We start from the raw sequence: 21,305 nt of genomic DNA, 5'->3' as shown, positions 1-21,305 counted from the left end.
ATACGTACTTGCTTTCAGTGCTTTCTTCTCATCAGCTACTTGCTATGTTGAGACAACAGACTATATTAAAGAAAAGATTTTCTAAAATTAAACGTAAAATAATATGGAGGAAATCAAAGCTTATTTCAAGTTTATGAGATAAACATATACCACATGAGCGATTAAAAAAGTGGGCAATTTTTATAGATATTTGTCTTTTGCAGTCTTTAACTTAAAATCTAGTATTTATGTTTTTAATGTTTAGTAATGTTTTTTCGATTGATTGTAATTTTTACAAACCTCCTTTACGTTTCACATGGCTTTCGTGTCAGTGGTCATTTTTATCTTTTATCCGATCGTTTTCATACTTTGCCATATTGCTCATTTTGGTCATCAATACACGTTAATGTATCGTCTGCCATTACGTTGGAGATAAAATATCGTATACAACGCGTTTTAAACACGCGGAAAGTAAATCTCCCTGACGTTTAATAAGCGTTCGTCCCGTATCTTCCAACCTGTTCGCCTTGATATGGCGATATAAGATTTTAATTGTTTAAACGCCTATAATTCACTCTATTTTTTATGAAATTTGCTCTATTGGTTCTCGTTATCTCTAATATATAAATATTTATAGTTTTAAAACTCAAATGTATATATAAATTTCAAATTTGGCGTGTAGCTTCTTGTAGGCTAATACACGATATATATTGATTTATGGCCAAAGATGTCAAATCTGATATTTCACGGCTAAAAGTATATCACTTCACGGAGTTTTATCTGCGAGATAAGTATTCAATAAGAAGCTATGTTGTATCTAATTGTTAATATGATTTACAATAAGCTTACATACATTTAGTTTTTTACAATAAGCTTAAATACATTTAGTTTTTTACAATAAGCTTAAATACATACAATAAGTTCAACAGCTACCCATAACCTCAAATTGCATTGTTTATTTCTCCAAAACAAACTTTCTAACCAATACAAGCTACACATGTACAGAGATCAAACAGTGATAGTTTTATTTTTAGTTATCAGCTGATTTTTATATTGCTTTGAAATACTTATTATTATGTAATAATCTAGTGAATTTTAAAAGTCAAAAATATATATTTAATTAGAAATATTTTTTCTCTAGCTACACAACATGAATTTATTGGACTAGTTATTTATGTATTTGACTACGTTTACAAGGATTGGTTTTCAATCTCAATATTTTTTATTATTTTATCTGAAGGCTCTAATTCGACCAGTGAATGATTTTAAATAACAATATGAAATATTCTAGGCGGGGTGCTAAAGTGAGCGTGAGCGAGTGAGATGGAACGATGCGCTCTCCATTCTTGATCTCACTTTTGACATATATGTACTTAAAGTCTAAGCAACTGCATTCTTTATTTCAATTTAAAATCATTTACTGCTCGGATTAGAGCGTTTAGATAATGAAGAAATCCTAATAAACGTAAAACTTCTTTCAATACTGAGGTATGTAGTGCGTGATTTGATTTATCATTTTATCTCTTTCTTTAGTTTGGTCGGTAAGACTATTTTCATCTCTCATTTTATGTCTCAATAATCATACAAAAATATTGAACACCGAATTTCTACTCATATTCATAGCTCTTAAAGGTGATAAGAAATTATCAATGAGTAAAAATATCTTACTCGGTGTTTTTATATTATGGTATATTTTATAAATGTTACTAGGCAGATTTTAAATATACATATGTATAGGATACAAAGACATTTGCTTTGTAACTGCGTGTACTAATGACCAATTATTGAAACAGCCGTAGATTTTTCCCGATAAGAAGTTATTATACGAGTACTAATACGAATCGCAAGATAAAAATTCTGTACGTACATATATAATATTGAAAAATAAAATAAAACTGTATGATATTAGTATCAATGTTGCTTTTTCAATTCACTCTGAACTTTATAGAGAAATGAACGCAAATGGGTCAAATTTCAAAGCGCCACTTGAGTGCAGGCAACTGCACTTTTTCAGCCACACTTGTGCAATTGCCGTTTTTAAATCGCACGAGTACGCCAGTAAACACTCTTAAAAGTGTACACGAGTCTTCTTCTATGTTTTATTTTGCAATAAACCTTATATACACGTGCACTTTGTTTTTCACGGAGAGTTTGAACCGCTCGTTCTCTATCGGTATACAAATAAATAAATACCTCGGACACTCGAGAAGTAAATACATATTAAGTATGCACATTTAAACGGCAAAAAATGCTCCGGCTATTACAGTCAAAAAGAATATTGTTAATGACAGTGTCGAATAAATAATCTGATTATGTTCCATTAAATCCGACATGACGTATAATCGACAATCGACTACAAAAAAGGTTCGTGTTACCTGCTCAACACCTGCTTTTTGAGTATGTAACATATGTATGTATGCATACATCCTTGGGTAATAATCTACACGCGTGACGAGATGTATAATTTGTTTTTTTTTTTCATATTTACTCTAAGCGTTTAATTGCTTAATCGCATTTGACGCGTTTCGATTATTCGAAATTGAGTTATAAATTTTATGTGAAACTCAATTTTGTGTTTAGTTCGCAAATTTAATCAATAATTTTAGTGTCCGTTTAATTTTTCGGAAGAAATATGTAAATGTTTGAATCTATATGTAATTTATTTTCAAAGTATTTTATGTATGTATCATACTAATAAATTGTATCGTTTTAGAATGATAATTCATAAAATTGCCAGCATGAAACACCTGCCTTTTAATCTTGGTAAAAATAAATTTTAATAAAACACTGGCGCAAATTTATAGTGCGATTAGTTAATATTTCGGATGTTGTTGATTTAAAGACTAATTTAAAAATTCACAATATAATAAATTGTTTAGTGTGGAAATATCCTAAACTATGTGATGTGACAATTTACATATGTATGTATGTACATATATTTATATGTTAATGTTATTTACATATATATGTTACTTTACTATATATTTAAAATTAATATGATACTACAATTGCCTTACAACCATGATCCGATATAATTTCAACAATACAATATTTTTTTCAGACTCTTTTTTTACATCAATTATATTTCTGTCGTATTTAAAATATTCTTTATATTTTTTTCATGACATTTTTCGTCTTAAAATACAAAAAAATATTTAATTTGGTATACAAATATAAATATCATTATAAAAAAGTGGATTCGCCCACTGTGCTTACTTCTTTCGGAAATAATAATACATACAGAAATTCACATATTTTATCATTGTCCTCATCTTTTACATAAATTCGCAAACCATATTGAAATCTACAATAGTTAAGTTTATTGCGGCTATTGACTGAACTATATGTACATATATACAATTTTAAACAATTTTTCGCATAACTAACTTACTATAAATCACCTGGTTAAGTACATAATTATCATTATTTCAGTATTAAAAAGATAAACACCGATTTATAGCGATATTCTCCTCATTTCATTACATATTTACCTAATGTTATTTATCAGTGATGCATAACATTAGGTAAATAATTAAATGCTAGTGGATATAGTGCAGAGATTGAAATGGCAATGGGCGGGCCACGTGGCTAGAAGAATGGACGAAAGGTGGTCAAAAGAAGTGCTAAATTTATATAAAGGACACATGTACATATTTGGCCATGGGCATCACCTTGGGGCGATACCCTCAATTGCACCATGGTAAATATATAAATTTTTATAATTAAAAAAATAAAGTCAACAAACGAACAAATCATTTGATTTTGATTTTGAAATGCTTATTATTACGAAATTATGTTCACAATACATCTTATATATATATTAATAGCTACTGATCTACTGATCATTTTATATTTTACAATTTTTATTTAATTTGGTTAGTAATCATAGTATTATATTATTCTAATGTTAATCATAATAGGAAAAATAGCTCAAAAACCTATTTACAATTCTTATAAATACTCAAAGTACATCTAATACATAATATTAATTAAAGACTCTCTAAAGTTGATTACCTAAAGCAGATTGTGTCTAGGTAATCTGTGTTTATACCTGAAGCGCATAGACATTTTGTTGTAATCACTAAGACTCTTCACAAGTGTGTTAGTATGGTTATTAGTGATTCTGTCATAGAATCTACTGGTTAGTTAGTTCGTAATGTCTGTAACAAACGGAATATTATATATGGAATGCAGTTTTTTCAAGTTAGTATATATGGGTGTATTATAAATTATTTTTGGGATTTATTTTGTATTATTTGGAGCTTGGAAAGGTTAGTATTCGAGGCGTTATTCCATACAGGTGAAGCATAGGTTAATAATGGTAATATGAGCGCGCGATATAATTTTATTTTATTTAGCGTTGATAAAGAACTATGGCGATTAAATATTGGATATATTGAGGATATACCCCGTTATTCCATACAGGTGAAGCATACAAAGGTTAATAATGGTAATATGAGCTCGTATACTAATCATTCTTCTTCCATTCAATACTACAAATATTAATTAAATAATATTGGACAAATTTTCAAGCCACAATTAATCAAATGTAGTTACATACATATGTAGTTGCACGACAAAAAACATTAATTTCCCGTGAAAATTTCCTTCAAAACTTAAAACAAACAAACCAAACCCACACGGAAAAAGAGCACAAAAACACATTTCAAACACACCATGACCATGATAAAATCATCGGGCAAACGCTTGACCACCGTTCTTTCACACACACACACACACCCAAGTCCACTTCGTACCGTGCGGAAGCTCGGGAGCACCTGTCCCGTGTACCACACTTCCACTACGACGACGGGACTCTCTCTCTCTCACAAACACCTACACTACCCTCACACGACCACTTATTCTATATACACATAGGTACACAAAACCCTCCCCCGCCTGTACCCCGCCGCGGACCGGTCCCCACGGATACAGACAGTCGCGTCCCAGACGCCGTACCTTACGCCGGCGCGTCACGAACGCGGCGTAATGTTACTCTGAAACACGCGAATCGCACCGAACCGCGAAAAATTCAAACTCAGTGTAATTTATATTTCAAAAATATTTTCCACATAGTATTTTCGTTTTCGCACGATGGTTTTTTGTAAATTTTATCGTGGGGTTTTGCGTGTACGATGCGTTCGAGTTCGACTCGTGTGATTCCACAACGGTTGAATTCTGCTTTTTTGTATGTTTTATTCATTGCATTGTTGATTTCGTTGTAAACGATGATGAATTATTTAGTGTCTGTAATGTGCGCTGCTTTACTCTGTTTGTGATCTATTTATGGATGAGTCGGTTAAGTTTGATTAAATATTTATTAGATTGTTGTGTTTATAATGGATCGGTTGAATTGAGTGTATGTATGTAGGTCCTTATGTAGATTTAACTATATATAAAAAAAAAAAATTATGTACACACATATGTAGTGTTTTTATCTAAAGACGGTAAATTCTCACAAGTAAAAAAAATAGGCCTACTTTCTTACATTGTAAAAAAGTCTCCATTGATGTATGTTATATATATAAGATTTATACAATTATTCATCAGTTATACAGTTCAATATATAATATAAAACAAAACATTTCGAAATTAAATTGTTCCAAGGAATATATTGTATATCCATGTATATATGTATGCTTGAATGAATGAAAGGAATAAATATTAAAGTATTTATACAATAAATATTGAACTATTTAAACTTCATATTAGATGTGTATTAATTTCATTGCACGTTGACTGCAACGTATTTGTCTGTATATAAGTATAGTTTTTTTATTATTCTGGTTCATTACAATACATACATATTTATTGATATATAGTTTTTAAGTAATAATTTATATGTACCGTCGTGCGAAGATTGAAAATTTTTGTTGTTATTTTGTGTTCTGTGCAATGTTGTGACAACGCCGACGTATACAAGTCATCCCGTGCACTCCCGTCGACTTGAGTCTGGTCTGAGTTGTGTTATTTTTGGCCTAGACATGACTGGAGATATGTATGTTCATGTCTTCTGCTTCGTGGAGACATTCCATATGCGTAATGCGTTATGTACAAATAAAAAATCCCATATTTTCAACGCACATTCTCATTCCGAATGTCAGCTGTGTGTCATATGTTCCGAATGAAAATGTACATTAAATTAAACTATCTACATATTCAAATTTTGTAAAATGTCTCTCCGTAGAAGTGTGTATGGGCTGTTTTATTACTAGAGAAAAATTAGTGTTGTAATCTTTTTTGAATAAAAAAAACGCGTTTTTATCCGTGTACAAACCGGCGCGACAAAACGCCGACATGCGTTCATAAAGATATCTCTTTTATATGTGAAAAATGCGAGGAAAATTTCAAGATTAAATAAATAAACAGGCGTAGTAATAAAAGCGTCAATGTATTCATAAAATTTAAATATCAATGAGTTGTAGGTACTTTTTTCGTTATTTTTTTTCGGTGTGAATATTTTCTATTCTGAACATTCGCACAATATACATACAATGCGATTTTTTCGTTCACTTGTACATAAAGAAATATTTTTCATTTTTTGAAACAGTGTAAATTTGATATATTATTTGACAGTCAACAACATTTTTCATTGTATTTGAAAAACTCAAGAAATTGATTCCATTCAACTACAGATAATATTCACATATGTACATATGTATGTTTCGTTTAACCAAAATTGAACGCGTTTACATAGATCAACAGGTCAAATAATATATTGACTTATTTTATTTCATGTTACTGAATATATTCAATATTGTTTACGTGGATGTCTTTAATTTTGATATAGTTAAATGGAATTTATCTATTCTATTTCACGAAAGATTTTCAACAGTAAAAAGAGCATACATATTTTCTTCTTTTATAAAAAAGTCTTTTACATGCACTCATCTCATACAAAATTTATAATAGTTTGTCATTTATACAATTCGTGAGATGAAACCGCGTCATCTTCTCACGATATTTAAACGAATTGGCCTAAAATATATGTATATACGAGTATGTATGTACATATGTACATTTACATAAATAACCTTACAATTTCATTCGGTAAATTCGAACCGTGTTCGACCACCGAAACGATGATGCCTGGGTCGTTTTCTCGACACAATAGTGAAACCAACCCTTCCTTAGATATTTCCAGAGGGTAATCGGACCGAGACGGTTTTGCCCACGTTTAATTTGTCCTCTGGTCATTTTCGGACAGGCCCTTCCTGCCGCATTATTATAACTTACAACTTCACAAACACTAATTTATAACTCGTCTGACCCTTCAGCGAGACGGCACTGGATTAAATTTGAATCGAAGTCGTAAACGCTTTGATGTTGTGGTATTTAATTTTTACGTCGCGTTTAAAATGTCTCAGATAAGGGATTTGCGTCTCGTAAAAATCGTGGAAAATTTCCCGGTGTCCCGTTACGCATTTCTGGCGGTGGAGTTTCCGGTGGGCATTTCCTTTTAAGCCAATCGTAAAACGGATGGAAACAAGCAATAAAAAGAAAAGCCAAACCGCGCAAGGCTCGGTAATGCTCTCACTGCCTGTGCTCATTACCCAAATGTACCCAGCAGTTCCTTCTGAGCAAAAGCCCACAATAATCCCTTATTATTTTTATTTCCCTAATTAAATCCGTATACTGAGTTGCTCCTCAAGGTGTACTTTTACATACATATAACAAGAGATAAACATTTTTAGAACTATCTATTATATTTCTGATATAACAATTAAGATAATCCTCTTAAAATATGTAATATGTAAATACATAGATTTGAATATATAACTTTCCTCTTCATTTAAGTAGATATCTAATTTAAATACGGTGTGATTAAATTTTATTTGCTAATTACAGATTGTATATTCTCATAGAATATCATTGTAATTAAAATTTTGATTTTGCGAATTTTACTATAGTAAATATAATTTCGTTACTTGCAAACCTTTTAAATCCATTTTGGTCAAAAAAGTGTTTTACATCATCTTCCAAACATACATTGTACATATATTCATATTGTAAATACACTTCTCGATGTATAAAAGTATTTAAATAATAATTTAAAGTAAGATTAAAAAATGAAGTATTCAATTTAAAGATTGATAAAATGGTTTTCATTTAAAATGAAATGGTTTTCTTTTAAATTACAAGATATGATTTTTTTTATCTTATCAATTAGTTTACATTTAAAATCCAACTGTATTTTTTAATATTTGATTTATTATATACCTATACATATGTGTCTAATAAATGTGTAGATATAGAGAAAACGCTTATTTTTACATTTCCTAACGATTTTGTATGTTCAAGTCTTGCAAGTAGCTTGAGAAGCACTCGCTAAGCCCGTTGCAATTCAGATTCTTTTGTTCCATCATCACAATCACTATATATGTGATATAAAAATCAGAACTTCCCAAATTGTCGAGTCATCACTGCATGGCGGCAATGCAATCGTGGAACTCCGTTGCAACAGCAATCGAATAAAAAAGCAATTTCGCGTTTGTCTCTTCCATTTTACGTGTAAAATTTTATTACGACTCCATAAAGGGGATCTCCAAGAATTTTCCCGCTTTTCTTTGACACTAAACTTAGTCTCCCATATACACGCGAAGGGGTCGTTTGACACGGGTGAAACTTGTCTAAAAAGTCAACAAAGTGTTCGAATTCGACGTTAAACATTTGTCTTCGGTTTATTAGCGGTTTATTCCTAGAAGTTAAATATTTTATATATTTTCTACGGTCGTTAAATTTTATTGTTATAAAATATGGGAATCGTAATGCGCTACAGTCGTCTTCGATAGGTTAACGAAAGAAGATGTGCAAGAAAATCTAGACGGTTAACATTCCTGCGTTTTCAAAACGGGTTTCTTTCTCGGCTTTCGTTTCTCTCTATTCCTTTTTACGATTCCTTGTCGTCGTATTCCTTTTTTCGCGATTATAAAGTTTGTTTATGCGTATCGTTAAATTCCCTACATTCTATTTGTGGAACGGCTCCGAATGAATCAAGATATGGAACTCAAAACACTGAAGCAATGTTTTAAATTATACATACAGATATTATGTAATATTACGAATGCTATAAACTTTAATTTTAATAGCCCAAAGCACCAACTAAATTTTTAATTGTTTATCAAACTCGTTCCAGTATTAATATTTAAAAAAAAAGTCTTACTATTGACGACAGAACTGCTTATTATTTTTATATCCTCAAAGACCTAGATTTTACAAAAAAAAAAAATGAAGTATACTTTTTATATTGAAGGTAAGATTCAAGATTTGAGTTCAAAAATAAAAAAAATAGTTTGTTCAACCTAGAGCCACCAAATTTAGTACTTATTATACCTTAATTACGGTACATTAACTAAGATCTTGGGTGGATTTCGGAAGGATTCATTGTAACATAACTTTTTTTTTCAATTTTCACCACCTTGATTCACTGTTCAGTTCACTCAATTAAATTGCAATTAAAATGGATACATTTTATCAAGCATAATCTTAATATATTAACTATCAGTAACCAAATACTAAAAAAAACACAACCAAATTGATTATTAAAAAAAAAATCAATGTGGTAACACTTTTATTTCGTAATTACTTTCTATGAATATTAGATTTATTGTGAATATAATATTATCAATTCGGTAAGTTTATTAATGTATTATACATATATGTAGTATGTATTTTTATAAAATTTTACTTATATAGTACTGATATAATTAAATATTTAATAGCCGTTGATTTAATGCCAACAGCTGCAAGCGTTTTTCCTTTTAACGGCGGAAGACATCCTCAATCTTCTTTAGGAATGTCGTTCAAAAGAAGACGTCAAACAGTGTGAAGGAAGAGGGTGGTTGGGGTGGGGAGGGAAGGCGTAGGTTGAATTTATATTTATTTCTTTGTAATTAATGTTGACTTTATCGAGTCAGAGGCGTCCGTTGTCCATCCTTAACGAGGAGTCAAATAAAGATGTTAATTAGGCGCAACCGAATCTGCCCCGACAGGTAAAATAGACAGGTACCTGTCGAACCGAGCATCGACTAATGGACCAACAAAGCCTGGCTGGTTATAGCGAAACATCATCCGCAATCGTGGCTGTTGACTTTGTTACCCATACGAGTCGTACTTCGGTCAATCCCTAATGAAGCCAAACAGTTTCCCTAACTTTGCCGCTGAATTTGAGGACCGCAACAAGGTTTATACGACAAAATTTGAATATAGTTTTGAATCAGTTGTTCCAAATTTAATTACATCGTTAATTTATTCCCGCGGTTGATTATTGCTTGTGAAATTTGTGCTTTTGCCAGCTCGTTATCTCGGCTGAACCATGTCGGATTAAGCGGTTAAATTGAGCGAATATCGACTCTATCGAAAGTCGTTTTGTTCGTCAATAAAATATTTTTAACGACTTTCCAAAGAAATTAGTCGTTAAAGTTGCGGTTGTAAAACTGAGCACGATCTCTACTCTCTTTATAGCCGCATTTCATCTGCAGTCCAGAATTATATACATACATATGTGTACATACATATAACTGAAATTACTAAATAACACTGACCAACACAAAATGCTCTTTTATGGGATGATGCAAGAGCGAAATAAATAATGGAGAGTGCATCACTCCATCTCACTGGCTCATGCTCACTTTCGAGCGACAAGCGCCCTACCTAAAACATTTCGAATTGTCATTTTAAATCTTTAGAAACGTGGTAAAACCAACCCTTATGTGGTAAAGTGAAAAGTTTGCAGTACTAGCTCATAATATTACAGGGAAAAAAATGAACAACAAAAAAAAAATAAAGTAATAGACTAGGAATCATTTACCACTCTACTTAGTATGTACGATTAGATTTAAAAAATGTTGAGTTTGAAAAATGCTCATAAGCATAGTGAATCCTCATAAACATAGTGAAATATAAAACTGGCCCAATGGATTCATAACTCGAGAAAAAGTTATTTACAATTTTTTTTACCTTTAAAATTCACTAGATAATTAATTAAAAGCATTTGAAAGCAATAAAAAATCACAACCAATAGAAAAAACATCTGAATATTGATTCCAATACTCACTTTTGCAACAGCAATGCTAGATTTTAAATGAAAGACTACAATACCCAAAAGTCAACGCTCATGTGTATGTATCTTAAGCAAGAGCAAGCCAACAAAAAATATTTTCATATTCAAATTCAGTGGGTCAACTTGATAAAAACCATTATTTTTTGTTGCTCAGTACAATTATCACAAAGTATATGGCTTGATTTAATTCTGACAATTTTAACCCTATCTAACAGATGAAGTTTTGTGATTTAGACTGATTTGTAGCTATTTTTTTTGTTTCATTTCGTCTACATTCATCTTACATTCTTCCGATCGGTTTGAAACTTTGCCATTTTGAACGGTTTGATCACCGATAGAAATTTAAATCGCTTTCGCTAGTTCAGTGGTGAAAAATAATCGTAATTGAAACATGTTTAAGAATCCAAAAATTTCGGTAACGATTACCTTGTTTGTTTGGCTTTCCGTCACCCACTCGTTTTGTGAGATTTTAATTGCTTAAACGCTTATAACTTTATTCTTCTTTTTCACACTATATTTTATAAAATTTGCATTATAGGCTCTCATTATTTCCCATATATATATTTTTAATTCACTAATAGTTTATGTATGTATGATAGACGATTCATTGATTGAAAAATAGCCTAATGGTATAATACCAATGATATAAAGTTACTATTGGAATTGGATAATTACAACAATAGTAATGCACAAAAATTTCACCCACCTGTATGCATGTCAATTAACAAAGCAATCACAGAAACCCGATGAGTTTTCTCGCGGGACTGTGTTAAAAAATTTCAAACCACATTCGAGCATATATTGTATATCGTGTGCACTCATTGTTTACCCATCATTTGTAATGCAAAGTCTGGTCTGTGTATTTTATTTGAGTGTAAGCAATCTTGCTGTGCGACGCTCTTGAGCAAACTTTATATCGTATCCGCTTCACCAACGGTGAAACTATCTCGTACTATCAATCTGAAAATTCCGACTGTATCATAAGCGAGCGGTCTATCTGCCGAGCTGCTATTTATTTTCTCCTCTCTCTGACAGAAGAAACAGTCGGAGCTTTTTCCGGCTGAGAGCTTTCTTCTCTACTCTTCGTCGTGTATACTTTTGCCCTGCTCGACTACTCCATTGGTTGTGTGAACTTTTCTAAAAGCTAATCGCGCACGAGATAACCCATCGTCAAATCTCTTAGTACTAAATGTAAATAGCACAGTAGGTACTCACTGACAAATTTGTTCAGTTTGATTTTAGGTGTAAAAACTTCCCGAAGCCCCTCCGAAGTGCAAATGAAAGACGAAAGTCGACTTGAAAACGGATGAAAGTTAAATTTAACTTAAAAATTGTCGGTATTTGAGTTGAAATATTGATTAAAATTTGCAATTAAATGTATCATCTCCATTTTATTTGATGAAAATATTATAATCCTTTGACATTTGATCTATACATAATATTTTTACTTTATATATGAAGCATAAATCGATGAAGTTTAATGATTTAACCTCGAAATTTCGACAAAATTTGTATAATGTATCCATACTTGATCATTTGAATAAAACAAAAATATATACATATGATTATCTATTACACATCAAAATATGATAGATATTAAACGATTTTATCCGTAAAAAAATATTAATAACATCAAATCGTAATAAATCTATCCACTTCAATTTACGTTGGTTTTGTAAATAAATAAAAATTTAGCCGCATACCCACATCTTTGATGCAAATACAATTCAATTTAAATATCTATGAAGTCAAAAGACATAAAAGTTAATTCCAGTAGTCTCGAGTGTCTATTTGACTTTTTTATTGCAATAGTATTTAAATTGAAAGGAACATTTTTTTAATACAAGACCCTCCCAACTCGAAGGGACAAATTCCTTATGCGCTTGTTGATTTTTTCGTGCGCAATTAACGCTGTGAAAACTCGCAAAAGAAAATTGTACATAAGAAGAAGAGGATGGAACGAACGAGTCCTGGAAAACGGGGGTAGATTTGTGCAAGGTACAGGGAGGCTGGCAGGGGGTGGGTAGATCTGCTGAGATTGAGGAACTTCCTTCGGGCCAAAGGGATGTGTATGCGAGCGAAAAGATGCCGAGCGGAGTGCGGGGGAGCAGATCGTATATTTACACGAAATAATTTCGTCTTATTACATATTTACTCTGAAAATATTAACCGGGGAGCTTTTAATAACGAAGTGAGTCTTTAAGCTCGCACACGCACGTCCGCATTTCCGCGATTTATCCGCCGTTATGCAGACTCGCGATATTCTCGCGCCGAAAGCTCGCAAAACTGCGAACAAACACAACTCGAGCGAACTTAATCGTATATACACACGCGTCAAATTATTCCGTTTCAATTATGACCGTGTTCAAAAGTAGCTGCAAAAAAGAGCCACTCTCGAATTAATATAATTGGTGTAATATACATATGTAAGTACCTACTGTGTACCAAATCTAAATGCCTAAAATGATTTCAACTGTCACGCAACTTGTGTCATGTCGTTCGATCATCACATTTTATTTCTTGTGTGTTTCCATTCAACTCCTATCAATCATCTAAGGTGTTCTGACCAATTGTAACCGCGAATGTTACCGCGTATGTTACAAAGCATTTGGACCCTGATAATTTGTTAATTAAAAAAAAAAAATTCTAATAATATCACTAGTACATGTTACAGTCAAAGTTTATTTTCATTTGTAATATATTCCAACTTAGTTATTCATTTTTGATTACAAATTAAATAGTTAATATTATATTAACTCTACAAACGCATACATATATGTACACTTTCAACAAAGTGCGCCAGTTGTAATATAACAGTTAAGTTTTGCCAGTTCTTATGTTTTCATGAATGATTTAGAATTCAATGGTATTACGAATTACGGTAATGAGTATCGTATTATGATAACTCTAAGAATGTGTTCAAAACAAAATATGCCTTTCCAATTTCTAGTTGAATGACGTTCTTACAAAACCCTAACCTTTCTATCTACATAACCTGGTATCAACTTACATATAGTTGAAGTGTATTTTCAGTTGTAATATATTTTGACCAGTTGGAATATAATTCGTCATATGAATCATTCCAACTAATCAAAATATATTTCAACTGAAAATACACTTCTACTATAACGGTAGTTAGTACCTGGTTAGATGGAATATATTCCAACTAGTCACGATATATTTCTCATTACCTTTATTCGTAATACCTAGCAAATGTTAACGCATTATTGAATTCTAAAGCATTCGTAAAAACATCAAAAATGTCAAAACTCGACTGCCGTATTACAACTGGTGCACAATGTTGAAAGTGCATTTGTGCTTTTAGAGTTATTTACATTCATATATACATATGTATATACCAGGAAGGCCTCACAGGTAAACCCCAATGCTACTTCATAGCCAATTACAAACATCGATATACAATTTTTAGATTAATTTTAACAAAGCAGCATGGAGACTTCTATGGATAAAATTTGATAAACTTACATTTTCGACGCATTTTTTTTTACATAAATATCGTCAAATTTCTAGATGCAGAAAATATTTGCAGCATTTTTATACGAATCAGCGAAATTTAAAATAAATGCTGAAAACTTGAAAATTGCGAAAAATGGGTAAAGGAACCGTTTCAATGAAAATCAGATAAATTGGCAAACTTTGATAGGAAACTATCGACCTGGGGAAACAAACCAAGGTCTGGCCAGCAGCTACCAGTGGTGTCGAACCCGTGATCACTATGTTCGAAAGCACATATGCTAGCCCATAGGCGGATCCAGACAATGGTCAAGGAGGGGGCCATTTGGGTATTTGCTGCTATAACAGCACGGACGGTCACATTCATCTTCGGACCCTTGCATGTAGGTAGAAAACTTGTGCAACAGTGTAGGTTTAAAATTAATGGAACTTAATATTTATAAAAATATAAATCCGTTACAATAATATATATATTTAAATATGAAAAATTTACAATATATATGAAATTAAATTCATCCCAAGGGGGGGGGGCTATGGCACCCATGGCACCCCCCTTGGATCCGCCTATGTGCTAACCACTAGTCCACGCTGCTGGTTATAATTTTCTAGTTGAATTGTATTCGAATAAGAATGACTTAAGACGCCAGTTGGAATTTATTACAACTGAAAATACTCTGTAATATATAGGTATATATATATATGTATGTACATACATATATATCCGAAAATTGTCAAATTTTCGCTTAAAACAATAACTTTAATTGGACATAAACACCCAGGAGACCCAATTGCAACTCTTCAAGTTTTATTAACAACGAAGTTAGTCACAATACAGACCGTTTTATCAAGATCACAGAGACAATACAAACAACCATAGAGGGATGGTCATTACTGCACGGTCGATGGTGGTAGTGTTGGCTATTGAAACGTCCGGTTGCGTGCGCTCATGCAAATGCCATTAAATACATTTCATTACACGCCCCCCCCCCTACTGTAATAAATATCATTGCTGATACGCACTGGTCGCCGGTTATTGAAACACTAGTCTAATAAATTATCCCGATAGTGTCGTCGCAACCACCGCTGCATCTCCATCTGCGATCTGACGATGGCTGCTATATGCGCGTGTGCTGTTTTTTGTGCACTCGTCGTATCCTCTTGTTGCGTTTGCGAACAATGGCGTTCGTGTGTCGAGTGGTAGTTGAGATCTAATCGCGCTGTTTAAAGCTTTGATAAATGACGTCATGCTTTAATTTGAATTTCGGTTTAAATGTGTCGGTTTCGTGTCGTCGTTGCCTTGATGAAATGGACGCATCGCGTCTGCTCGTCGTGTTTTAACGGTGTCTCTTTGATGAGAAAACTTTTTATTTGGAAATGTGATATATCTTTGTATAATATTTCATTTCTATTCTGGTAATAGGATGAGGAATATTTTCTAAGAAATATTTTCAACGGAAATAATTGCCTACTTATCGATTTATAATGGTGTATCTACATATGTATATGTATGTACGCATGTACATACAAATGTACATGGAAAAGAAAATAAGTGACTTTTTTATAACAATAGGGTAAAATTTAATATACGAGTCGTTACATTTGAAATTGGCATAAGTCCACTTTTCTTCAATTCGAGAAATATCTCACAACACATTAAATATAATGTTTTGCATTTTCCAATATTTACAAATACTGGTGGCTTGTAATACGTTGATTCTGCTTTTCCGAAATTCTGGACATTTCTAATTAATAGAAGTGATAAAAATTTGTGAATTAAGTCAAATTGTAAGACTGTTCTTGGAACTGAAAATTGGACTTCCGCCACTTTCAAAATTTATTTACGATTATATAATATAATGGGTCTACGTGACGAGACAGAATGTTAAACGATAAAAACCGCAAATATCGGAAGGCAAAGATCGAAAATCGAATGATCTTAAGTCGAAAGATCGAAAAAAAATGGTGCATGGTAAACGGTACATACTCACTTAATTTGCGCGAGCAGGATACAACAGGAACGAGAGGAACATGCTTTTCCTCCCGTATTCTGCGCGCGCACATTAATACGGGAGGAAAAGCCTGTTCCTCTTGTTCCTGTTGTATCCTGCTCGCGCAAATTAAGTGAGTATGTACCGTTTACCATGCACCCTTTTTTTTGATCTTTCAACTTAAGATCTTTCGATTTTCGATCTTTGCCTTCCGATATTTGCGTTTTCTGTCGTTTAACATTCTGTCTCGTCACGGAGACCGAATATAATATATGTACATATTATATACGCTCATATATGGACAATTTTGCGTTGAATATATTTGAATGTGATTTTTAAATGCTTTTTATTGTTCATCAATTGTGTTCACAATACAACCTGGGTCTATCTAATTAATAGCTACTGCTCAAGTCATCATAATCTTATTTTAATGTTGATGTATACAGCATAATGGAAAAAAGCACAAAAACACATTAACAATTCTTATCGTTTAATATATCACAAATAAAATGTTAAATGTGAGTTTCCGCATTTTATTTTTTATTTATATTTTCCCATCATGCCATTAGGGGTTGTCCGTAAGCGCCACCTATGGCATTAAAATTCTACATATATTAATTTATAGATTATGTGTTTTAAATCATAATTATACATATAGTGGTGACATAGTGGGTAGGATGGTTTTGCCAATTTGTTGAGGAACCGTTTCAACAATGAAATTAGATAAATTGGAAAACTCTTATAGAACATGATCGATTTGAAGTCACAAATATCCAAGTCTAACCAGCAGCACTATAGGAATACTTTCAAATAAATTATTTTCAATCCAGATTAACCCAGGGCTTGACCCGAAAACCTCTCGTTTGTATTAACGCAACCACCGAGCTATACTGATGGCTATTTTATGAGATCATCGACTATTTTCAGATACAACAATTATTGACATAATATAAAATAAAAGAAAGTTTTTGACTTTTATAATTAGTAAATTCCGTATTCATATGCAGTCATATAGGAGTATTATATTTTAAACAAAATGTAAATATTGAAACAGTATGAACTTTCCGAGTGTATTTTCAATATTTTACATGATTTTTCTTAAATAAGTTTGACCATTAAAAAAAAACCAGGAAATACAAGCAATAATAATTATGTATACGTGTGAATAGTTACAGTTTTGATCAAGGAAATGCCAATCAAAAATAAATTAAATATGATTACTTGTCTGATAGGTGTATTTTTTTTTTTAATTCAAACTTATTAATAGTATAAATTATGATTGCTAATCTTTTTAGTATTAAAAAAAAATGTTTATTATAAAAATGATAAACTTAATCGAAGTAATTCATGCGAAATTTATTTATATCCCATTGATAAAATTCGCAGAGTTTTATTTTATTTAGACTTCACCGAAGCGATTGGAGTTTTAGTATTAAAATTTGATTAAATCAATCTAAAGGCTCAAATTACTCAATTACTCTATAGATTGGAATCGTATTGAGAGTTAACAGTGTAGCCGCTTTTTTACCCTCTTCTCTTCCAGATGAGATCAGTATTGATACGTAAGGTCGGGTCTTGTTAAGGCGCACAAAGTCGAATTTAATGAAGGTTCAGAAATCGAACGGCGAATCTGAGAAAATCACCCCCGATCCCTTCACCCTCGGCCTCCCCTCCGGCTCAGATTTATCGGATAGGGCGGTTTCGGGTCCGGCCCTGTCCCGGTGGATGCTGGGACGCATTAGGCGAAATATCGCCATGTGAAATTGTGAAATGTCATCGCGGGCTTATCTATCCGCTTGCATGCGCTCTCCCTTATTGTAGGGGTGATTTATAGGGCCGGCCCTTTTAGGCCTAAAAAAGTGAATGCGTGACGACGTGTCGCGGAACGAACGGGATCGCTCATCTCGCACGTTATATATACATACGTGGCTTTATATATTAAATGTATATTTGTGGGTGGTGAAATAAGTGCATAACGAAGTTATGACGGACAAATCCAATTTAATGCTTTGAAATTGCAATTCTCTCATTGGCTCGGCGGAGCCATGTTCTGTGAATAAATTCAGAATATTGTGTGTTTGTTTAGTAAGTGTGTGTGTACGTATGGCTTAATCGGAAAATGTGCACATTCGCTAGTTTTGGAGAGTTTAAATTTGTATAAAATCGTGTACGAAATGCATTCGGCACGATGTGCAGCTCGTTGGTTAAATATTTGACGGGTTTCGGCTAAATTTGTTCATTCCAATATACTAACTTATACTACCTACATTGTATGTCATGAATAGTAAATTTTATTTGCTATTTATTTTATTAATCACGAATAGAAAATGTTTTACTTACGCCTATACATATTTTGTACCAATTGGTTTTTCCATTAATTTTTAAAGCTCTTGTAGTTCTGCTTAAATCTACTTAGTAATAATTCTTTTGATCAATTCCATTATATCTACTTAACATTTTCTTATTAAATACACATACGTATGTACCTACATATACTAATCATACATATATGAGTATTTGAAGGAATAAGTCCACTTTTGTTCATTTTATGAAACATCTCGCAAAACATTAAATATAATGTTTTGGGTATAACAATATTAATAAATACTGATAGCCTATAATCGTTTATTCTGTTTTTCCGAGATTATGGACATATTATATTAAAATAAGTTATAACAATTTGTGAATTAAATCAAACAGAAAAAAGAGTTTTTGGAACGGAAAATTAGAATTCCGCCACTTTCAAATATAACGGCTCATATGTAAAATATAAAATACCTACATATGTATATATTTACTAAATTGGTTATACATATGTATTTAATATCTTCATCTTCAAAGACCGTTTTATGGTCATCAATCATGTCGTCTATTTGAAAATCAACCAATGTTTATAGAATAATCCATTAATAACTGTTCTTTTTTTACTAATTACTAACGTCTTTTTAGCTCGCAAACGATTTGGTCGTGTGACAAAGTTTGGGTTCTTATCCGATCGTTTTCAAACTTTGCCATTTTGCTCGGTTTGGTCATCAATATAAGTGGAAATGACGTCCGCCATTACCATGGTGAAAAATAATCGTAATAGACACGTTTGAAAATACTGCATCTTCCTTCACGGTGACGTATATCGTCCACACTATCCCATTTGACCACACTGCTCTGATAATTTTTTATTACATACCTCCTTTACGTTTCACTTACGATTACAATTCAGGAAAAATTTGCCTCTTATCCGATCGTTTTTATACTTTGCCATATTGCTCATTTTAGTCATCAATATAAGTAAATGGATCCTCCGCCATTACGATGGTGCAAAAATATCGTGTAAGACACGTTTGAGATTTGAATTTCTTAAAAGTGCCTGACGTCTATTCAGTTTTAAGTTTTAAACGTAGATGGCGGTAGTAAAATAAAATTATTGGTATTTTTATTCAAAATAATAATTTTATATACAAAGTGTAGAAGAGGTATGTTTCCAAAAAACTTTTTTTTACTACCTTTTCACCCCCCTCTCGCTATGGCAGATTGAGCACTATGCCATACTCATGATCAAAGTTTGCGGAGAGAGAATTGGTGATTTCTTAATTAGGTTTTTTATATATTGTCTTAATTTTATAAACAAAATATAGAAGCGGTTAGTTTTTAAAAAAACTTTTTTTTATATAATCAAAGTAAAATTTATGCATTTGAAGTTTATATAAAATGTACAGTGGGGTCTTTGCACCACAATGTGAGTTCTTCGCAATGAGATTTCGTGGAAACGATAAGTTTGAGGGGAGATCTTGTCTTGCAGAATCATTTCAGTTAACAAACTCATAAAAGTCTAGAGTGCACGGTCAATTTGCCATGCCGCAATCGTAGTCTATCATCAGCCCAGTGCAATGCCATACAATTTTATTAGAATTTTATTAACAAAAAAATATATAACATATAGAAAATGAAGAGAGAGTACACTTTCGAACGGAGCAAATTTAAAATCGCCATCGTCCGAACGGTGAACTGAAGATAGAATTCTGCAAAATGAAAATAAAAATTTAAAATTCCACAAAAGCGTCCATTTTCCGGGTTTTGCTTTTTTTCTTTCTCTCCAATGTAATGCAATGGCGAGAACGTTGCGATTGTGACGTCAATTATTAATGCTGCCAGTGCAGATTGTGCCACGTGCGCGACACGTTTATCTGATTCGATATTTAAGCGCAACCGGACACAGGGATTCGCTAATTCGGCCGCTTCCGATGCATAGTGCATGTAACGAATGCATTCCATACTAGTCGTGTATGCAGATCCGTGGGGCTTGCTCGCTGCCAGCAAATGCTAATTGCGATCGAATTTTTAATAATATTTTCCGAAATTGTATATTCCACTGACGGTGCAACCCACCCCTAACATTTTTTACAACAATTTAATAAATTCCATTGTTATCGGTACACGTGCATACAATGTACATATTTTTTGAAATTATTTCATTGTATAATTACAACTTTCATGTGCCGTAATTGAAAATGTTCTCCAATTAATTAAAACAAATTTCAATATGGTTATTTTGTTTTATAAATGCACATATTAAATCAAAAATTATGAATAGTAAACAATTAAAAAGTAACCATTATTGAATAATAATGTTGCAAAAATGATTTTGAATATCTGACAATTGCAAAGGGCATATTTTATATTATTTTATTTCATATATACATATATTCAATTTATTTTCACCAATTCAAGCAGTGAAAATGTATCAAACAATGAATTTACAACGCTTAACTTTATAAATTTAACCCTAACAACCCAATCTTAAATTA

The 21,305-nt window shown here is 32.2% G+C and overlaps 1 protein-coding gene across 2 annotated transcripts in view; it reads left to right on the top strand.

Moving 5' to 3' along the window:
• Window positions 1–21,305, top strand: part of Sema2a (Semaphorin 2a) — a 512,925-nt gene that overhangs the window by 342,610 nt on the left and 149,010 nt on the right. Inside the window, exon 1 of one of the 2 annotated variants that reach the window (XM_077428030.1) lies at window positions 4,917–5,022. The exons of the other annotated variant lie outside the window; for it this stretch is intronic. The gene's annotated coding sequence lies outside the window, so the exon portion shown is untranslated. Of the gene's footprint in view, window positions 1–4,916; window positions 5,023–21,305 lie in introns of those variants that run through there. 2 annotated transcript variants of the gene reach the window in all.

This window comes from Arctopsyche grandis, chromosome 3 (genome assembly GCF_051622035.1).
Source record: "Arctopsyche grandis isolate Sample6627 chromosome 3, ASM5162203v2, whole genome shotgun sequence".
Lineage (NCBI taxonomy): Eukaryota > Metazoa > Arthropoda > Insecta > Trichoptera > Hydropsychidae > Arctopsyche > Arctopsyche grandis.
Note: the sequence above shows the minus strand (reverse complement) of the source record. Positions and strands in the feature narration are given on the sequence as shown.